The following is a 20,273-nucleotide window of genomic DNA, read 5'->3' on the forward strand; positions in this document are numbered from 1 at the left end:
CTACACCCATCTCTTATCAAGAGCTTTGCATTATGTGTACAGCACACTGTCTAAAACATTTACTACAACAGATTTCCAAATGTTTGTAGGAAATGCACTCAAACCAGTGTTTCTTATAAAATTAAGGGCATTAATTCTCTTTTTCTCTCTTTTTATAAAATACGAGTGTATCTCCGAATATAAGAATAGCGTTGAAACGTTACTTTATTTCATATATATATTTATATATATATATATATGAACAAAATCTATATCAGAATCTAGGTCCCTAGGTCCCTAAAAGTTTAGCTGTGAAGATCGGGAGCCTCACTAAACACAAATGGAGGCCATGCTAAAAATAATTGTGATTAATCGACTACTCTAAAAAATAATCGTCGGATTAGTCGACTACTGAAGTAGTCATTAGTTGGAGCCCTGCTCTGATAACTGTCTGAAAGTTAAATACAGGTTCTGGACTAGAGTGAGAGGTGATCATTTACTACTCATACATTCCTACTATTCAATTCAATTACATTTTATTTATATAGCGCTTTTTACAACAAAGGTTGTCACAAAGCCGCTTTACAGGTAAAACAGGTCCACGCTCTCTTACTATATGCATCTTTACACCAAATAAATGTAGAATTAGAACTGAAGAGTGCAACATAATCCTCACTAAAATAATCAGAGTAATTTGCGTTGAAAGGAGTTGAAAATTCACAAGTTTTATATTCCCACCTAAAACATATGAACTGTCATTTCTAGGCCTGTAATAATTATGTTATTGATTCATTATTGAGTCTAGAGGAGAATTATTGTGCAAAGCAATTTATGAAAGTAAAACAGTATTAATTAATTTAAATTTAGAAATACTAACTTCACCTATTGGACTATTTCCTCACTTTCTCATACACACTTTACATATCTGCACATCTATATAGCATCATATATTTATATGTTCAATCCTACTTTTTTCAACGTATTTCCGTTCAATACCATGTCAGTATGTCTATAGTGTAATTTATTGTGTGTATTGTAATTGTGTACATTGTGTATATTGTTTATACTGTTAAGTTATCTGTATATATTCCATTTTATTTCACTATTCTACTTGTTGTATATATTGTGATCTGCACACTAGTGGGAACCTGCACCCAACCTACAAGTTGTTCACTCACATGTACACCTGTATTCTGTGACGTGACAATACAAATCTTAAATCTTATTTTTTTTAATCTTAAAACAAAAGTTTTAATTCTAGGTAACTCAACTTAAAGTAGAAGGTACTTTTAACATTTGAGGTAATTTGTTGTTTCAAGTATTTTAAGTAAATTGAATCTATCCAGCCTCACAGTGTAGTGTTAAATTTTCCTCTATCAGCTTTTACTTCCATTTTTAAACTTTGCTGAAACGCGAATCGTCCAAACATCCTGTTTACCTTCATCTGCGTCTGTTTCCGGCCGTGTTGGATGTATGAACCGCGTCGGCTGCTTGTGGTTTAGTGGCCTTTTTGCAGTGAAGGCGTTCGCTGGCTCGCCTTAGTCACTAGTGACCTGCGGTGCACGTCAGCAATACCCTATTTATACTGAGCCTCCTTTCACTCTTTCTCTCTCTTTCTTTCTTTCTCTCTCTTTCTGTAAGTGTGTGTGTGTGTGTGTGGTTTTGGCCCAGTGCCAGCCTGGCTGCCAGGCCCATTGACCTGCCCCAACACACACACTCGTGCACTCACACACACACACACTCTCGCACACACACTCTCTCCCTGACGCAGAAGTGAACGTGACATTTGTGCCGAGGTAATGGAATCCACTTGCAATTAAATCCCCGACTGTGAAGAAGACTCTATCTCCGCCTCCCTCCGCGCTCATCCCTCCATCCTCTCCTCCGCCCGCAGTCGGCGGGATGGAAGGCCGCGGCGACGGAGCTCTCGCAGCACGTCTCTCCTCTCGCGTCTCCTCTCGCGTCTCCTCTCGCGTCTTCACGTCAGCTTGTGTTTTCAGAGCCCCTCTCTGAATGGCGCTCTCTCCTGGCAATTAATTACGGTAAATGTCAATTAAAAGCGAAAGCCCAACCCCCCCCCCCCCCCCCCCCCCTCCTACACACACACACACACACTCGCGCACTCTCACACACACACACACACACACACACAACAATAATACAGTGGGTGAAATTAAATTTCAATTATAAGAATTACGTTAGAAGGGGGTCGACGTTAACGTCGCTTTAATGAATGGCGCTGAAGGTGACTGTTGCTGTTTGGCGGGCAGCGGCGGCGGTGTGGGCGACCCCTGGCTTGTGCTGATGGAAATGCAGAGCTGAGGGTGGATGAAAGGATGGATGGATGGGGGGATGGGGGGGATAGAGAGAGAGAGGAATAGAGGAATAGAGGGAGAGGGGGTTCTATTCCCCTGCTGCTGCTGCTGCAGTAGTGGTCACTACACTTAACGCCTCATTTGTGGGTTCCTGGTGAGCAGCGGCTCGAATCATTGATCTGTTCCAATGAGGAGAAACCTCTCAACATTTCTCTCTCTCTCCCTCTTTTTTTCTCTCTCTCTCTCTCTCTCTCTCTCTCTCTCTTTCTCTATCTCTCTCTCTCTTTCTCTATCTCCCTCTCTCTCTCTTTCTCTCTCTGTCTGTTTATTAGCATCATGACTGTTTTTGAAAACAATGTTGCCAAAGTACATAAATGTCAAAAACTGAACATATAGTAAGACACCAATGAAAAGAAACTATGAAAATAATAACAATAGTAATAATAACAGTAATACTAGTAACAATAGTAATAATAACAGTAATAACAACAATAATAGTTAGTATAATTACAGTAGTTAGAATAGTCAAGTATAATAATGAATTGTGGTTTATTGGGGAGTTGTCTCTCTATCTCTCTCTTTGGCTATCTCTCGGCATCCCTATTTGTCTCTATTTGTCTCTCTCTATTTCTCTCCCTCTTTCACTCTATCTCTTTCTGTCTGTCTCTCAAGTCTTTCTGTCTCTTATTCTCTCTTTCTTGTTTCTCTCTATCTCTCGGCATCGCTCGCTGTCTCTCTTTCTCTGTCTGTCTCTATCTCTTTCTCTCTCTCTGTCTTTGGCTATCCTCAACATCTCTATTTGTCTCTCTCTATTTCTCCCCCTCTTTCACTCTATATCTCTTTCTGTCTGTCTCTATCTCTTTCTCTCTCTCTATCTCTCGGCATCTCTCGCTGTCTCTCTTTCTCTGTCTGTCTCTATCTCTTTCTCTCTCTCTGTCTTTGGCTATCCTCAACATCTCTATTTGTCTCTCTCTATTTCTCTCCCTCTTTCACTCTATATCTCTTTCTGTCTGTCTCTATCTCTTTCTCTCTCTATATCAGCATCTCTCGCTGTCTCTCTTTCTCTGTCTGTCTCTATCTCTTTCTCTCTCTCTGTCTTTGGCTATCCTCAACATCTCTATTTGTCTCTCTCTATTTCTCTCCCTCTTTCACTCTATATCTCTTTCTGTCTGTCTCTATCTCTTTCTCTCTCTATATCAGCATCTCTCGCTGTCTCTCTTTCTCTGTCTGTCTCTATCTATTTCTTCTCTCTTTGGCTATATATCCCTTTCTCTCTCTCTCTCCGCATCTCTCTATCTCTCTGTCAATTCAATACAAAGAAGCTTTATTGGCATAACCATAGATAATTACAGTATTGCCAAAGTATTAATTAATTAAATAATTAATTGAAGAAAAAAACAACAATTGATCAGTTATAGCATGTACATAAATAATTCACCTCTACATAAGTAACTGTCTCTCTCTCTCTCTCTCTCTCTCTCTCTCTCTCTCTCTCTCTCTCTCGGCTATCTCGCAGCATCTCTGTCTCTCTCTCTGTCTTTGTCACTGTTCATCTCTCTTTCTCTCGCTCTGCCTCTCTTTTCTGTTTTTCTCTCTGTAATGTGGTGACAGATACTGAAATCATAAATGAGTTTAAAAGGCATATCATTCATTTTGAAGTATAATTGTTATTGGGCTATTCTTATTATTAGTTGTTATAGTTATGATCAACTACTGCAAAAAAAAAATCCATCGGCAAAACAAACAAAAAAAAAATACATATACGTCTCAATTTACATATTATTTGGTCTATTTTTGCCAATGGATTCTTATTCTTGTGTCCAAAATAATATAAATTTGGACACAAATTCTCAGTCAGACAAAAAAACCAAGTGGTAAGATTTTTTTTTTTTTTTGCTGTGTTTTTGGAGTGTTTAACACCTTCACTTGGTGCAGAAGTGTGTGTGCTTCTGTCCTTTGTCTTTAGTGACATTACTTGCCATTACATAACTTGTGTGAGTGTGTGAGTGTGTAAGTGTGTGTAGGGAGACATGAGTAATACCTCCCAAAATAGAGAGGTCATCCCGGCTGCTCTCTCTCTGAGCTAAAGGTTAATTTGCAGTGAAAATAAAATAGACCTCTCTATTTCCTCGTCCCCCTCTGAGGACAATAAAGCTCACAGTGTCTCAGCAGCGTCTCGCTCCCAGCATTATGCTCGGCTGTAGACCTGTCCACTATTCCCGTCTCCTCCGATATTCTCCTATCATCTACAGTCTCCTCCCATCTCCTCCCACCCTCTTCTATCTAATTATTATTTTTTAGTTCTGGATTAATGGAAATATCCCAAGCCTAGGGAGAGGCGCTGGACCTCGATGCTCGTCCTCGTCTCGCTCTAAATTAGATCTGTTTGACAGATAGACAAAGCGAATCGCACTAATTGTATAATTGCTCCGTCCTCGTTCAGTCCAGCAGAAAAGTGGAGCGATTTGAGATTCACACAATAACTTTTCCTTCAGAAAAAAATAAATAAATCTGACCCATGATATACAGCTTTTTTAACACTTGTCCTGCATAAGAGTCACACCCCGGGCCGATTCCACGTGATTGCACAGTGGTTTAAGCAAATTTTTCATAGTACAATTTCGTAAAATATAGCTAAAATTTGGACAAAAGAATCTGAATAATTTGACTGACTTTTTGTGCTTATTTTGATTCAAATGACTTAAAATAAGATTCCATTCACTAATAGCATTTTCACACTTGTCCTGCATAAAAGAGTCACACCCAGGACTGATTCTGGGCTCATTTGTGGGAGGAGCTTATTATATCTGGTTTGTTTTCACACACAAGAACTTTAAATGAGCTTGAACTGTAAATCCATTAAACTATGTTTTTTTTTTTTTTTAACTGATTAAGGTTGTTGTACCTAAACTAATAATATCCAAAATATCCACATACACTTAGAGCATTTTCATTTTGAATAAATAAATCTGACCCATTCTATTGTATAATTGCTCCATCCTTGTTCAATTCAGCAGAAAAGTGGAGTGATTTGAAAATTTACACACAAAAACGTTTTCTTAAAATATAACAAAAAATTGGACAAAAGAATCTGAAAAATGTGTGACTTATTTTGATTCAAATGACTTAAAATTCCATTGAAAATTCCATTCATTAATAGCATTTTCACACTTGTCCTGCATTAAAGAGTCACACCCAGGTCTGATTCTGGGCTTGTTTGGAGGAGGAGCTTATTATTATATCTGGTTTGTTTTCACACATAAGAACTTTAAATGAACTTGAACAGTAAATCGATTAAACTATGGGTCAACCTAATTTTTCTTAAAATATGGAATTGTAAAATCTCAAAATTACTGAAATAAGAATTAAATCAAGCATGCTTAAATATTTTTTTAAAACTTATTAAGGTTCTTGTACCTAAACTAATGATATCCAAAATATGCACATACACTAAGAGCATTTTCATTTCGAATAAATAAATCTGACCCATGCCTGATTCTGGGCTTGTTTGGGGGAGGAACTTATTATTATATCTGGTTTGTTTTCAAACACAAGAACTTTTTTTTCTGAACTGTAGATTGATTGCACAATGGGGTAAGCTCACTTTTCTTACTAAGATTTCTTAAAAAAATGGAATCGTAAAATCTCAAAATGACCGAAGTAAATTTAAATCAAGCAAAAATCACAGATTTTTTTGTTATTAGATTGAATTTAGATGCAAGAATCAGAGTAACTCTTCTATCTAATTTTTTTTTCTGGATTAATGGAAATATTCCAAGCCTAGGGAGAGGCGCTGGACCTCGATGCTCGTCCTCGTCTCGCTCTAAATTAGATCTGTTTGACAGATAGACAAAGCGAATTGCACTAATTGTATAATTGCTCCGTCCTCCTTCAGTTCTGCAGAGAAGTGGAGCGATTTGGGAGCAGATCGGAGCGATTTACGGCCTTTAGTTGCTTATTTGTGTCCGTGAACCGGAAGGAGACGCGCAATTAGCGACGTCCAGCTAGCCTCAAGCCTGAAAATCGTACACACAGCTCGTGCATACACACTCGCCGTGCCCCCTGCAGGCGTGAAAATGACAAGAAACGCTGGAAATGCGAGATTTTGCCCTTTTCTATGCGTCTACCTCACAGGCTGTTGTTCTGGAGGCTGTATACACACTTAACTCTGACTGAGTGACCGGAAACTCAACACTCACTTAGCCTCGGTTTAACATACGGCCCACTTCACCCCTCCACGGCCCATTAGACCAGCAGCTGAACCGCCCCTGATTCAGAGCCGGCGCTGTTATCCACAACGCTCACAGAGCAATACACTCATTTAATTCAGAGAGTTCCTGCTGATCTTTACAGCACCTTTCATACACAGAGGCTATTCAGACTATTCACATTTTCACAATTGTCCTGCATGAATGGATCACACCCAGGGCCAATTCTGGGGTTGTTTGGGGGAGGAGCTTATTATAGCTGATTTGTTTTCACACACAAGAACTTTTTCTCAACCATAAATTGATTGCACAATGAGTTAAGCTAATTTTTCTCAGTAAGATTTCTTAAAATATGGCGTCAAAATTTAAACAAAAGAATCAGAATAACTTGACCTGATTTTTTAAAAAAAAATTGAGTTCTAATGACTTAAAATTCTAAAATAAGTAAAAAAAAAAAAAAAAAAAAAAGCAAAATATACATCCACATACACTAAGAGCATTTTCATTTTGAATAAATGAGTCTGGACCTAGGGTTGATTCTGGACTCCTTTGGGGGAGGAGCTTTATATCTCTGGTTTGTTTTCACACACAAGAACTTTTTCTGAAATGTGGATCGATTGCACAATGGGGTCAACTCATTTTTCTTAAGATTTCTTAAAAAATGGAATCATAAAATCTTAAAATGACTGAAATCATTTTAAATCAATCAAGCAATAATCACAGAATTTTTTTGGGGTTTGAATGTCATTGGTGAAGACTAGGCCTTTACGCCTTCCCTGTAGCCCGATTTAATATGTATTTTTTTAATTGGTAAAGTTTGCTTTTGTAAGCCTATGTGCTGCTCACTAGATTAAAGTGTTATGGCGCTCAATCAAATTTACACATTCATATTTAAAAATATATACATTTTGTATTTAGTTTGTAAGAAATAATAAGAGCTTCTATAAAACTGTTTCCCATTTATTGAAATGATTTAATTGGACGACGCAGGGAACGTCTGTCTTTGTAACGCCCACATGCAACCAGTTGAAGGGCAGCGGTGTATCCAGATCACGCTGCATCACATTGACACGACGGATCAGCGTAAATGCAGCTTCACAGCTTCCATTACTGATACGTTCCTCAAATTCCTCCCCTGGAAAAATTAGCACCGTGTCCGAAAGAGCGTATTTACAAATACCTTTCCTGAAGAATTCACAGACGTGTTTCGCGTAAATATTTACGGGTGGAATTTGGAAGCGGCCCAACGTGGTCTTTTATGAGCTCGATTCCAGTCAAAGCTTCTGCTGTTCTTTTCTGAGGAAAGGTTTAAAAGAATAAATAACATGTTGCTGTTTCTTGTCGGTGGTGATGAGTAGATACAGTAGAAATGCAGCAGATAGAGAGAAGCTGGAGTGATGAGGAAGCCTTGAGGAAGTACTTGAAATGGTCAGTCGCTGAAAACGTGGCGCTTTTTTTTTTTAAAGCTCTCGTTTTTCTTATAATCACTGATTCGCGCCTCAGTGAGAGGTCATGAATTCAGTGCATGTTTTCATCTTTCAAAAGCAGAAAATGACTTTTGAGGACTGTGAAAGTGTGTGTAAGAGTGTGTAAGAGTGTGTGTGAGAGAGAAGAACAGAAGGCTGATGGGGGAACAGTCAGCAGATGTGTTTAATGATACTGCTGACCGAGTGCTTGAGAATCAAAGGGACGAGCGCTCGTTCTCCGGCGGCGGCTAGGCTCGGACACACAGAGTTCAGAAGTGTGCTGTCTGGAGCTGCGTGCTCATTTTCTTCTAATCAGTCCAAGACTTTCATTTGACCTCTCATTACGGAGCACGCTCGGGTCCTTCTGTCTCCGTCGCTGTTTAACGGAATATGTCAGCCGAAAGAGAGAATAGCGTAGCTAATAATGAAAGCTGCACGCTGGTTGAGGCTGGTTTTAGTGCTTTAGTAGGTGTTAACTAGTCTGGAATCAAAGTTTAGGCCCAATGCCATTTCTCTTTCATACCCTACTACTAGTTTTCGAGTGTAGCCCTTCCTCTTGGAACAGAGTTATAAGGGGAAGAGGTGAAATCCTCCCCTAAGAAACAAATGGTTAGAATTAGTCTATGGAGGAAAAACACCACCAGCAGTGGGTCGTGTCTGTGTTGGGTGTTGTAGTAAAGGCGGGGTGAGAAAAGGAGTGAGGGTCTGGGATGGAGTCCCAGTGTGCGTGTAATGCGTAGTGTGCGTGTAGTGTGCGTGTAGTGTGCGTGTAATGCGTAGTGTGTGCGTGTAGTGTGCGTGTAGTGTGCGTGTAGTGTGCGTGTAATGCGTAGTGTGTGCGTGTAATGCGTAATGTGTGTGTGTAGTGTGCGTGTAGTGTGCGTGTAATGCGTAGTGTGTGCGTGTAGTGTGTGCGTGTAATGCGTAGTGTGTGCGTGTAGTGTGCATGTAGTGTGCGTGTAGTGTGCGTGTAGTGTGCGTGTAGTGTGCGTGTAGTGTGCGTGTAATGCGTAGTGTGTGCGTGTAGTGTGTGTGTAGTGTGCGTGTAGTGTGCGTGTAATGCGTAGTGTGTGCGTGTAATGCGTAGTGTGTGTGTGTAGTGTGCGTGTAGTGTGCGTGTAGTGTGCGTGTAATGCGTAGTGTGTGCGTGTAATGCGTAATGTGTGTGTAGTGTGCGTCTAGTGTGCGTGTAATGCGTAGTGTGTACGTGTAGTGTGCGTGTAATGCGTAGTGTGTGTAGTGTGCGTGTAGTGTGCGTGTAGTGTGCGTGTAATGCGTAGTGTGTGCGTGTAATGCGTAATGTGTGTGCGTGTAGTGTGCGTGTAATGCGTAGTGTGTGCGTGTAATGCGTAATGTGTGTGTAGTGTGCGTCTAGTGTGCGTGTAATGCGTAGTGTGTGCGTGTAGTGTGCGTGTAATGCGTAGTGTGTGCGTGTAATGCGTAGTGTGTGCGTGTAGTGTGCGTAGTGTGTGCGTGTAGTGTGCGTGTAATGCGTAGTGTGCGTGTAGTGTGCGTGTAATGCGTAGTGTGTGCGTGTAGTGTGCGTGTAATGCGTAGTGTGTGCGCGTAGTGTGTGCATGTAGTGTGTGTGTAGTGTGCGTGTAGTGTGCGTGTAATGTGTAGTGTGCATGTAGTGTGCGTGTAATGCGTAGTGTGTGCGTGTAATGCGTAATGTGTGTGTAGTGTGCGTGTAGTGTGCGTGTAGTGTGCGTGTAATGCGTAGTGTGTGCGCGTAGTGTGTGCATGTAGTGTATGTGTAGTGTGCGTGTAGTGTGCGTGTAATGCGTAGTGTGTGTAGTGTGCGTGTAATGCGTAGTGTGTGCGTGTAATGCGTAACGTGTGTAGTGTGCGTGTAATGCATAGTGTGTGCGTGTAATGCGTAGTGTGTGCGCGTAGTGTGTGCATGTAGTGTGTGTGTAGTGTGCGTGTAGTGTGCGTGTAATGCGTAGTGTGTGTAGTGTGCGTGTAATGCGTAGTGTGTGCGTGTAATGCGTAATGTGTTTGTAGTGTGCGTGTACTGTGTGTAATGCGTAGTGTGTGCGTGTAGTTTGCGTGTAGTGTGCATGTAATGCGTAGTGTGTGCGCGTAGTGTGTGCATGTAGTGTGTGTGTAGTGTGCGTGTAATGCGTAGTATGTGTAGTGTGTGTGTAGTGTGCGTGTAATGCGTAGTATGTGCGTGTAATGCGTAATGTGTGTGTAGTGTGCGTGTACTGTGCGTGTAATGCGTAGTGTGTGCGTGTAGTGTGCGTGTAGTGTGCGTGTAGTGTGCGTGTAGTGTGCGTGTAGTGTGCATGTAGTGTGCATGTAATGCGTAGTGTGTGCGTGTAATGCGTAATGTGTGTGTAGTGTGCGTGTAGTGTGTCTAGTTTGAGTGTAATGCGTAGTGTGTGCGTGTAGTGTGCGTGTAGTGTGCGTGTAGTGTGCTTGTAATGCGTAGTGTGCGTGTAGTGTGCGTGTAATGCGTAGTGTGTGCGTGTAGTGTGCGTGTAATGCGTAGTGTGCATGTAGTGTGCGTGTAGTGTGTGCGTGTTATGCGTAATGTGTGTGTAGTGTGAGTGTACTGTGCGTGTAGTGTGCATGTAATGCGTAGTGTGTGCGTGTAGTGTGCGTGTAGTGTGCATGTAATGCGTAGTGTGTGTAGTGTGCGTGTAGTGTGCGTGTAATGCGTAGTGTGTGCGTGTAATGCGTAGTGTGTGCGTGTAATGCATAATGTGTGTGTGTAGTGTGCGTGTAATGCGTAGTGTGTGCGTGTAGTGTGCGTGTAATGCGTAGTGTGTGCATGTAATGCGTAATGTGTGTGTAGTGTGCGTGTAGTGTGCGTGTAATGCGTAGTGTGTGCGTGTAGTGTGTGTGTAATGCGTAGTGTGTGCGTGTAGTGTGCGTGTAATGCGTAGTGTGTGCGTGTAATGCGTAATGTGTGTGTGTAGTGTGCGTGTAGTGTGCGTGTAATGCGTAGTGTGTGCGTGTAGTGTGTGCGTGTAATGCGTAGTGTGTGCGTGTAATGCGTAATGTGTGTGTGTAGTGTGCGTGTAGTGTGCGTGTAATGCGTAGTGTGCGTGTAGTGTGCGTGTAATGCGTAGTGTGTGCGTGTAATGCGTGTAGTGTGCGTGTAGTGTGCGTGTAATGCGTAGTGTGTGCGTGTAATGCGTGTAGTGTGCATGTAGTGTGCGTGTAGTGTGCGTGTAATGCGTAGTGTGTGTAGTGTGCGTGTAGTGTGCGTGTAATGCGTAGTGTATGCGTGTAATGCGTAGTGTGTGTGTGTAGTGTGCGTGTAGTGTGCGTGTAATGCATAGTGTGTGTGTAGTGTGTGTGTGATGCGTAGTGTGTGTGTGTAGTGTGCGTGTAGTGTGCGTGTAATGCATAGTGTGTGTGTAGTGTGTGTGTAATGCGTAGTGTGTGTGTGTGTAGTGTGCGTGTAGTGTGCGTGTAATGCATAGTGTGTGTGTAGTGTGTGTGTAATGCGTAGTGTGTGTAGTGTGCGTGTAATGCGTAGTGTATGCGTGTAATGCGTAGTGTGTGTGTGTAGTGTGCGTGTAGTGTGCGTGTAATGCGTAGTGTGTGTGTAGTGTGTGTGTAATGCGTAGTGTGTGTGTGTAGTGTGCGTGTACTGTGTGTGTAGGAAGCAGTGGAGAAAGTTGCTGATCTCTCTCGTCTCTCTCAGCTTTTTCCTGTTTGGACTCTGAGGTGATTGGGGGGGCGCTGGCAGTGACAGTTGACGGAAGTAGAGTGAGAGAGAGAGAAAGAGAAAGAGAAAGAGAGATTGTAAGTTGGTGAGAGTTTGTGAGAGTGAGAAAGTGACAGATTGCGTGAGTAAGTGTTGGAGTATTTTTTTTTGTGAGACATTTGTGTTGCTTGTTAATGATAATGTTTCACCACTTCTTTAGAATTTGCGAGAGTGAGTGTGAGTTTTTAAGTTAGTGAGAGAGTTTGAGTTTTTGAGAGAGCCTTTCTAAGAGTAAGAGGAAGTGTGAGAGTTTTTTTGAGAGATGGTGAGAGTGAGTTTGTTAGTGAGAGAGTTTGTGAGTTAGTAAGAATGGGTGTGGTTGAGTTAGCGAGTGTGAGAGTGAGTAAATAAATAAGAGTGCGAGAACAAGTAACTGAATATTTATTTTTAGTGAGACGTCTGTGTTACTAGTTAAGGAAATCATTTCAAACACCCCTGAGAGTTTGTTGAATTTTTGCGAGTTGGAGAGAGAGATAGCAAGATTAAGAGAAAGTTTGCGAGAGTGATTTAGTTTTTGGGTTAGTGAATTTTGAGTGAGTGAGTTTTTGAGTTGGTGAGAGAGTTTGAGTTGTTGAGTGAGATAGCGAGAGTGAGAGAGAGTTTACGAGAGTGAGTGTGAGTTTTTCAGTTTTATGAATTTTTGATTTAGCGAGTTAGTGAGAAAGTTTGGGTTATTGAGTGAGATAGTGAGAGAGAGTTTGTGCATTGAGAAATTTTGTGAGTTTTCTGAGGGAATTTGCGAGAGTGTTTCCAAAAGTGAATGAGAATATTGGCGAGAGAGTTTCCAAAAGCGAAAGTAAGAGAAAGAGAGAAAGAGTTTGTGAGTTAGTGAGATTGTTTGAGAGTTATTGTGAGAAAGTTAGCAAGAGTGAGTGTGTGATAGTTTGAGAGAGTTTGAGTAAGTTAGTTTTGAGAGTGTGAGAGAGGGTTTTAGTTACTGAGAAAGTGAGAGTTTGCGAGAGTCAGCAGAGAGTAAATACTGTCAATAGAAACCCCAATTTTACATCAAAGCCCAATTCTGAGTGATTTATTATCCATTACACAGGATAGAAATACCCGAATATTCCTTTAATACAACACACACACACACACACACACACACTCTCACACACACAAACACACACACACACTCTGTACTGTCCCTCTTCCCTCCCCTCCTGTCCGCAGTGACCTGTGTTAACCTGGCTGTTGTTCAGCAGGAAGAGCTGCTGAGTGAAGGTTAGCAGGTCCAGCCCAGGACCAGACGCTCTCCACAATACAGGCCAGCACCCCGACTCCGCCCACCCAACCTGCAACACCGGGGGGAGGTGGCATCCTGTGTGAAACCGCATCCTTAACAAGCAACACAAACGTCTCACTGTAAATAAAATCTCTCCCTGTTTCACTGTTCAATGTTGATGAGGGTTTAAAATATTGGCAAATCGATCTTCAATTTCGCAACATTATGCTGATTAAAAAGCCATATTCTTCTCAAAACTACATTAAAATAAAGTATTTGAGAGTTAATATATTTATTAGCTCTTTCACAATAACTTTTTTGTGTAAACTGTTTTACATTGACTTCTTTTGAAAGATAAGAAGTTTTTATCTTCCTTCTGTAAAAAGTGAGCGAGAGTCAGCAAAAGTGAAGGTGAGACAGCGAGAAACAGCGCGAGTGAGGGAGAGACCGAGTGAGTTAGCGAGAGACTGTGCAAGAGAACGTGAGAGACAGCGGGAGTGAGGGAGAGACAGCGGGAGTGAGGGAGAGACAGTGCGAGTGAGGGAGAGACAGCGCGAGTGAGGGAGAGACAGCGCGAGTGAGGGAGAGACAGCAGGAGTGAGGGAGAGACAGTGCGAGTGACTGGCAGACTAAGAGACAGCAAAAGAGAGGGGATACAGCGCAAGTGAGGGACAGTGCAAGAGTGAGGGAGAGACAGAGTAAGAGAGTGAGGGAGAGACAGAGCGAGTGAGAGCGAGAGACTGGCAGACTAAAAGACAGCACAAATGAGGTAGAGACAGCATGCGAGTGAGGGAGAGACAGAGCGAGAGTCAGCAAGAGTGAAGGTGAGACAGCGAGAGACAGCGCGAGTGAAGGAGAGACAGAGTGAGTGAGAATCAGCAAGAGTGAAGGTGAGACAGCAAGCGACAGCAAGAGTGAAGGTGAGACAGCAAGCGACAGCAAGTGAGGGTGAGACAGCAAGCGACAGCAAGTGAGGGTGAGACAGCGAGAGACTGTCCGGGAAAGGGAGAGACAGCAAGCGACAGCGAGTGGGGGAGAGACAGCAAGAGACAGCGAGTGAGGATTAGAAAGCGAGAGACAGAGCGAGTGAGGGAGAGACAGCAAGAGACAGCGAGTGAGGATTAGAAAGCGAGAGACAGAGCGAGTGAGGGAGAGACAGCAAGAGACAGAGGGAGTGAGGGAGAGACAGCAAGAGACAGAGCGAGTGAGGGAGAGACTGCAAGAGACAGAGTGAGTAAGGGAGAGACAGCAAGAGACAGAGCAAGTGAGGGAGAGACAACAAGAGACAGGGAGTGAGGGATAGACAGCAAGTGACAGAGGGAGGGAGTGAGTGAGAGACAGCAAGAGACAGAGGGAGTGAGGGATAGACAACAAGAGACAGGGAGTGAGGAAGAGACAGCAAGAGACCGAGCAAGTGAGGGAGAGACAACAAGAGACAGGGAGTGAGGGAGAGACAGCAAGCGACAGCGAGTGGGGGAGAGACAGCAAGAGACAGCGAGTGAGGATTAGAAAGCGAGAGACAGAGCGAGTGAGGGAGAGACAGCAAGAGACAGGGAGTGAGGGATAGACAGCAAGAGACAGAGCAAGTGAGGGAGAGACAGCAAGTGACAGAGGGAGTGAGGGATAGACAGCAAGAGACAGAGCGAGTGAGGGAGAGACAGCAAGAGAGCGAGTGAGGGATAGACAGCGAGAGACAGAGCGAGTGAGGGAGAGACAATGCAAGCGAGGGAGAGCTGGCGAGATACAGCACGAGTAAGGGGGAGGGACAGGGAGAGACCGTGCGAGAAAGAAGGAGAGAAAGTGAGAGGGAGAGACAGCGCGGGAGAGGGAGATACAAAGCGAGAGAGGGTGAGACAGCTCGAGTGAGTAAAAGACGAGTGTGAGATAGCGAGTGTGTTTTAAAAGGTCTTGATGTGCGCACTCCATGTTTCTGCATGTTTTATGCAAAGTTTTGAAAATCGGCACAGAATTTTATTTTATTTTTTTACTTTTTGGTACTTTTAGTACCGAGACATTTCGATCTGTACCTTTTTGGTATTTCAATCAAACTACCAACCAACCAACCAACCAACCTACCTACCTACCCTAAAATACCATAAAAACAAATTGACACATAAAAAGTAAAAAATGTCTAAAATAAAAAATAAGTATAAAGATAATAGTAAAAGTAAAGTAAAATGTTAAGAAATTATAATGAATAATAGAACTTAGAACAAGAATGAAAGTATAAAACATTAGAATAAAATAATATAATAAATAAAAGTAACAGTTAATAATAAAAACATAAATTAAAATTTAAAATAAGAAAAAGAAATCAATAAAAAAATCATTTAAAACAATCACAGGCTTTCTGATGGTCATTAGAAACTAAAAGAAGTATTATTCACAAATATTCCAAATAGCTAAAGAGTGAATATATTGAATTTTAGTTTTTAGTTTTAGCTTTTAGTTACATTTCGTCTCAGATTGTGCTCCTGAGTTGCGTTTTTACTGCAGGAGTTAATCTGAGCTCCAGTGATCGAGTCCTCGCTCATCCAGTGACTTTAGAATCCACCGTCCAGCTATATAAGGTTAATGTCCCTAATGAGGCTGAGAGACGCAGTGAGACAGCGTCTCTGCTTTTTACTCATGGATCACTCGTCTAAATAGAGCCGATCGTTCAGCTTCAGCCTCATAAAGAGTGTTGAGCAGAACTTCAGATAATTATTTTAACTTGTTCTGATGTTCTGCTGAAGAGTGTTGAGAAATCGAGGTTGATTTTGAGAGTTCAGCTCGTCTTTAATTAAAGATCAGGTTTTTTTTATCTCTACTGCTTTTATTTTACCTTATTTTACCTTTTTGAGAGAGTAAAAGCTTGTGTGTGGTCAAGATTATAAATGTTGTGTTTGTGTTTTGCATTGAGGTCAGCATTCTGCATTATTTAATAATGGCTATTATTAAAATGCACCTTATAGCAAAGTGCAATAGACATTTTACGCCATAACTTTCTTAAAACTATTTTAAACTAAAATATTGGGCAACTAATATATTTATTAGGCCTTTCACCATGTACACAACTACTTTGTGTAACTTATTTTACATTGACTTCTGTTGAAGTTAAGAAGGTTTTATCTTACTCCTGTAAAATTGCAGTTTTGGAGATAGATGTATTTCAATAAACATACATACATACATACATATATATATATATATATATATATATATATATATATACTGTACTGTACTGTACTGTACATAAACTATGTATATATTTATATACCTGTGTATTAGGGCTGGGCGATATGGAAAAAAAATCTTATCTCGATATGGTTTTCCATATCAGCCGATATCGATATGCATCACGATATAAATTAAATCACTTTCTGTTACACTTAAAGGTTTCTTTTTACTCAAAAGTGACAGAATAAGGGAGTTTTGGCCAAAATCTCTAGCAGCTCAGAGTCTTGTGGACAGACACTAGGATTCACATCTTGCCAGGTGGGTAAAGGTGCTCAGACAGCTTTAAAATTAATTTTAAAATACATCCACACAGGTTCAGAACCGCCCCACCACCCACATGTTTGGCCCTTAAAACAACAAAAAGGGGACATATATATATATATATATATATAAACTCTAAAAAATTCAAACCCTTTACATTACTTTTCTGTTTAAATTAAATTGCAACAGCAGTTGGATTTTTAATAAAATTATATTTAATCAAAGGATTATTCCCCTCCCTGAATGCAGGAAACTATATAAAGCAAAATACAAGAGTATATCAGTGTTCATTTAACAGGTGATTTTGATACAGTTTAGTCTTAGTGTTTTGACTAAAATGTATAATAGTTTTAGTTACATTTTAGTCTAGTTTTAGTCTAATAAATTTTGGTCATATAAAAAGTATGTATTACATATGTTCTTCTGTTTTTTATATTTTATATTTGTTGTTTTGAGATAATTTACTGCTAATGTTTATTAAAATAATAGCCTTAAAGTTTTGTTGCATTTAAATTATGGGGGGGGCTTTTTAAACGGGAAATAGAAAATAAAGTTTATCTAATCCTATCGCCCCGGCTCATCATAGTTATCGAGGAAAATGTATACCACGATAACTATCGAAATCGTTTAATCGCAGAGCACTACTGTGTATAGTGGTAGTTGGTGTGGTGCAGTGGATAACCTCACTACCTCACCGCTTAAATCTGTAGATCCGTACCTGCTGTCTGTGGCAAGATGAGAGAGAGGTGTAAGATTTTTTTTTTAAGCGATGAGTTTTGTGTTTCTACACTAATGTGGAGTAAATACATTCAGTAGCCAGCAACAGCGTACGGTATTTGCATAAAAGTGACAGAGCCCTTAAGTAAATGGCTCATTTTGAAAGGTGCTAAACTAGTAAGAAGAACAGAGGTGATCTGGTGAGATCTCTCATGAAAAAAAAAAAACAAACAAACAAAAAAAAAAAAAAAAAAAAAAAAAAAAAAAAAAAATATATATATATATATATATATATATATATATATATATATATATATATATATATATACACACACACCACTTGAAAATTATGAGTTTACCAGGAGTAAAGCAGCATAAAGTTATCCAAAAGCAGTGTGTAAGACTGGTGGAGGAGAACAACATGATGCCAAGATGCATGAAAAAAAACTGTGATTAAAAACCAACCAGGGTTATTCCACCAAATATTGATTATTTCTGAACTCTTAAAACTTTATGAATATGAACTTGTTTTCTTTACATTATTTGAGGTCTGAAAGCTCTGCATCTTTTTTTGTTATTTCAGTCATTTCTCATTTTCTGTAAATAAATACTCTAAATGAGAATATTTTTATTAGGAATTTGGGAGAAATGTTGTCTGTAGTTTATAGAATAAAACAACAATGTTCATTTTACTCAAACATAAACCTATAAATAGCAAAATCAGAGAAACTGAAAGTACTATTGATGGCTAACGCTTAGACCGTTGTGCCACTCGGGAGTGCAGTTACTTGGGTAATTAGAATACGCTGGTGTTTAAATGGTCTCTTGTGGCTCGTCTTAATGCAGAACTTTACTATAAGTATCTGAGGAACAGTGTTCCCAGATCACAGCAGTAGAAAGCTCCAGTGCCCCAGAGACTGGTGGAGTTTATCACTGAGACGTGGGAGATGGAGGTGGAGGTGGAGATGGAGATGAGGGCTGGCTGGGGAAAGCTGCTGCTGATTGGCTGGAGGGAAGAAGTTTAGTGAAGGTGGTGAAGGAAGATCTGAACTGACAAACATGAGCAACAGAGGGAGATGCAAACAAACAAGCACCATGTCGCCCTAGGTGGATTCTTTATATACACACACATCACACACACACACTACACACACACACACACACACACAGTTTGTGCTTTTACAAAGAAAAGCGCCCAGTGATGTGTTAACAATGAACTAAACCTAGGTCATGTATATTTCATTCACACATTTGAAAACAAAAAAACAAAACAAAAAAAACAATAGCACCCGGTTATGCAGCTTGCCATGAGCTGCTGGAGCCCTGAGAGAGCACAGTTGGTCTTGCTCTCTCTGGGTGAGTTCAGTACAGTAGATGGCGCTCTTCTTTCCCCTCATCACTCCTAGGGTGATGTGGATCAGCACAAGGCTGCATCTGTGAGCTGATGTATCAGAACCGAGTCACTGCTGCGCTTTCCTCCGAACATTAGCAATGTGATGCTACTCGGCAAAAAAGTTAGAGGCGGAGTCTGACTTCACATGTGTCGGAGGAGGCGTGTGCTAGTCTTTACCCTCCTGTTGTTAGGGCATTAATGGGGTATTAATGAGTGGGTTGGGTAATTGGCTGAGTAAATTGGGGAGAAAATATAAATAGAAAATTTAATAAACGAAATAAAATAAATAAAAGCACTTGGGCTAATGTTGCACAGTATACCGATACTCAATACCTCTTTATTAAAAACAGTAAAATACCCCTATTTATTTGGTACCTGTACTTTAACCCAATCAGTACCAGGTGCCAGGTTTAACACTTTCTTGTCTTCTCAGCTTAATAATTTAAGAATACATCAACACATCAACATAAAGCATAATTAAAAATACTAATATATGGAAGCATCATGATGATATGTTTGGCAAATCTGTTTTTTTTTTTTTTTTTCGAAAACAAGCAATTTCTTTTTTACAAATTATTTAGATGTAAAAAATTGGTGTAAGAAGCTATTCATTATGTAATGTGTTGAAACCCTACCCATTAGATACAGTATGATTTATCTGTGATTAATCCACTGTATAAAGCATTCAATAATAAGAATCTTCCAAGTTCTCAAGATCTTTCTGTGGCTGGTTTACTGCTTTATTTCCCTGTTTTCAGTTCTAAGGTATTAATGTAGTGTCTGAGGAGAGCTCTGTGTCATCTCGCAGTTTCCCTGCAGAAATATCATCACATGGGCTTTTAGACAATGATTTGAATCATTGATTTGAATTTGCACTCTATTCGTGAACCGATTCACTCGGTGAGGAAATATAAGCAGATTTTACGAAAAGTTTAAATGTCTCCCAGCTTTTAAATGCCCTTTTCAGTATTGAGATATTTAGACTGGTATTGTGTTGAAAGTCATACATTTGTTTTTATAACTATATCATCCTACATGAACTTATAGAACATCTATAGGACAGATTAACATGCTTTTTAAATTTAAATGCTTTTTTAAGTAAGATCTTTAGGAGAATCTTTAGGAGAGGGAGGTTGTGTGAGATGTACAGTACCAGTCAAAAGTTGGACAAACCTTAAATTCAGTAAAAAAAAGTGTTTTTTTTTTTCATTATTTTATAATGTTATTCATTCTGGATTAATACTAATGTTACCAGAACTATAACCTCTTGTTTAGACGATTTTCTCAGTCAGTTTTATGAGGTAGAGTCACCTGAAATTCAGGATTTCAGTTAACAGCTGTGCTGAACTCATCAAGAGTTAATTACTTGAATTTCTTGTCTCTTAATAAAGTGTTTGAGAGCATCAGTTAAAGTAAAGTAGTGAAGAGGTAGAGTTACAGGTATACAGTGAATAGTGAATATTTCAGTAATGTTCTAATCCAGATTATGAGAAGCAAAAATTACTCAACTAAATAAAGAAAAGTAAAAATTGCGAAAGTGCAGTCGCACAAAAGACCATTCTGAATGTTATGATGATGAAACTGGTACTCATCAGGACCGTCCCTCTTTACCACATGATTCCTTATGTGTTCCTACATAGTGTGATAGATCACTTCACTATTCATTTACAATATACATCAAATTAAAAGGTATGTCCCAAACACATTGTTTTTAAACCGGCTTGGCTGTATTTTATGCATAAAAATAAAAGTCTTTATCAGTAAATTCACAA

At 40.2% G+C, this 20,273-nt stretch overlaps 1 protein-coding gene across 6 annotated transcripts in view; it reads left to right on the plus strand.

Moving 5' to 3' along the window:
• The window catches only part of foxp1b (forkhead box P1b), a 409,787-nt gene that overhangs the window by 43,102 nt on the left and 346,412 nt on the right, over window positions 1-20,273 (plus strand). The window lies entirely within an intron of this gene.

Source organism: Astyanax mexicanus, chromosome 5 (genome assembly GCF_023375975.1).
Source record: "Astyanax mexicanus isolate ESR-SI-001 chromosome 5, AstMex3_surface, whole genome shotgun sequence".
NCBI lineage: Eukaryota > Metazoa > Chordata > Actinopteri > Characiformes > Acestrorhamphidae > Astyanax > Astyanax mexicanus.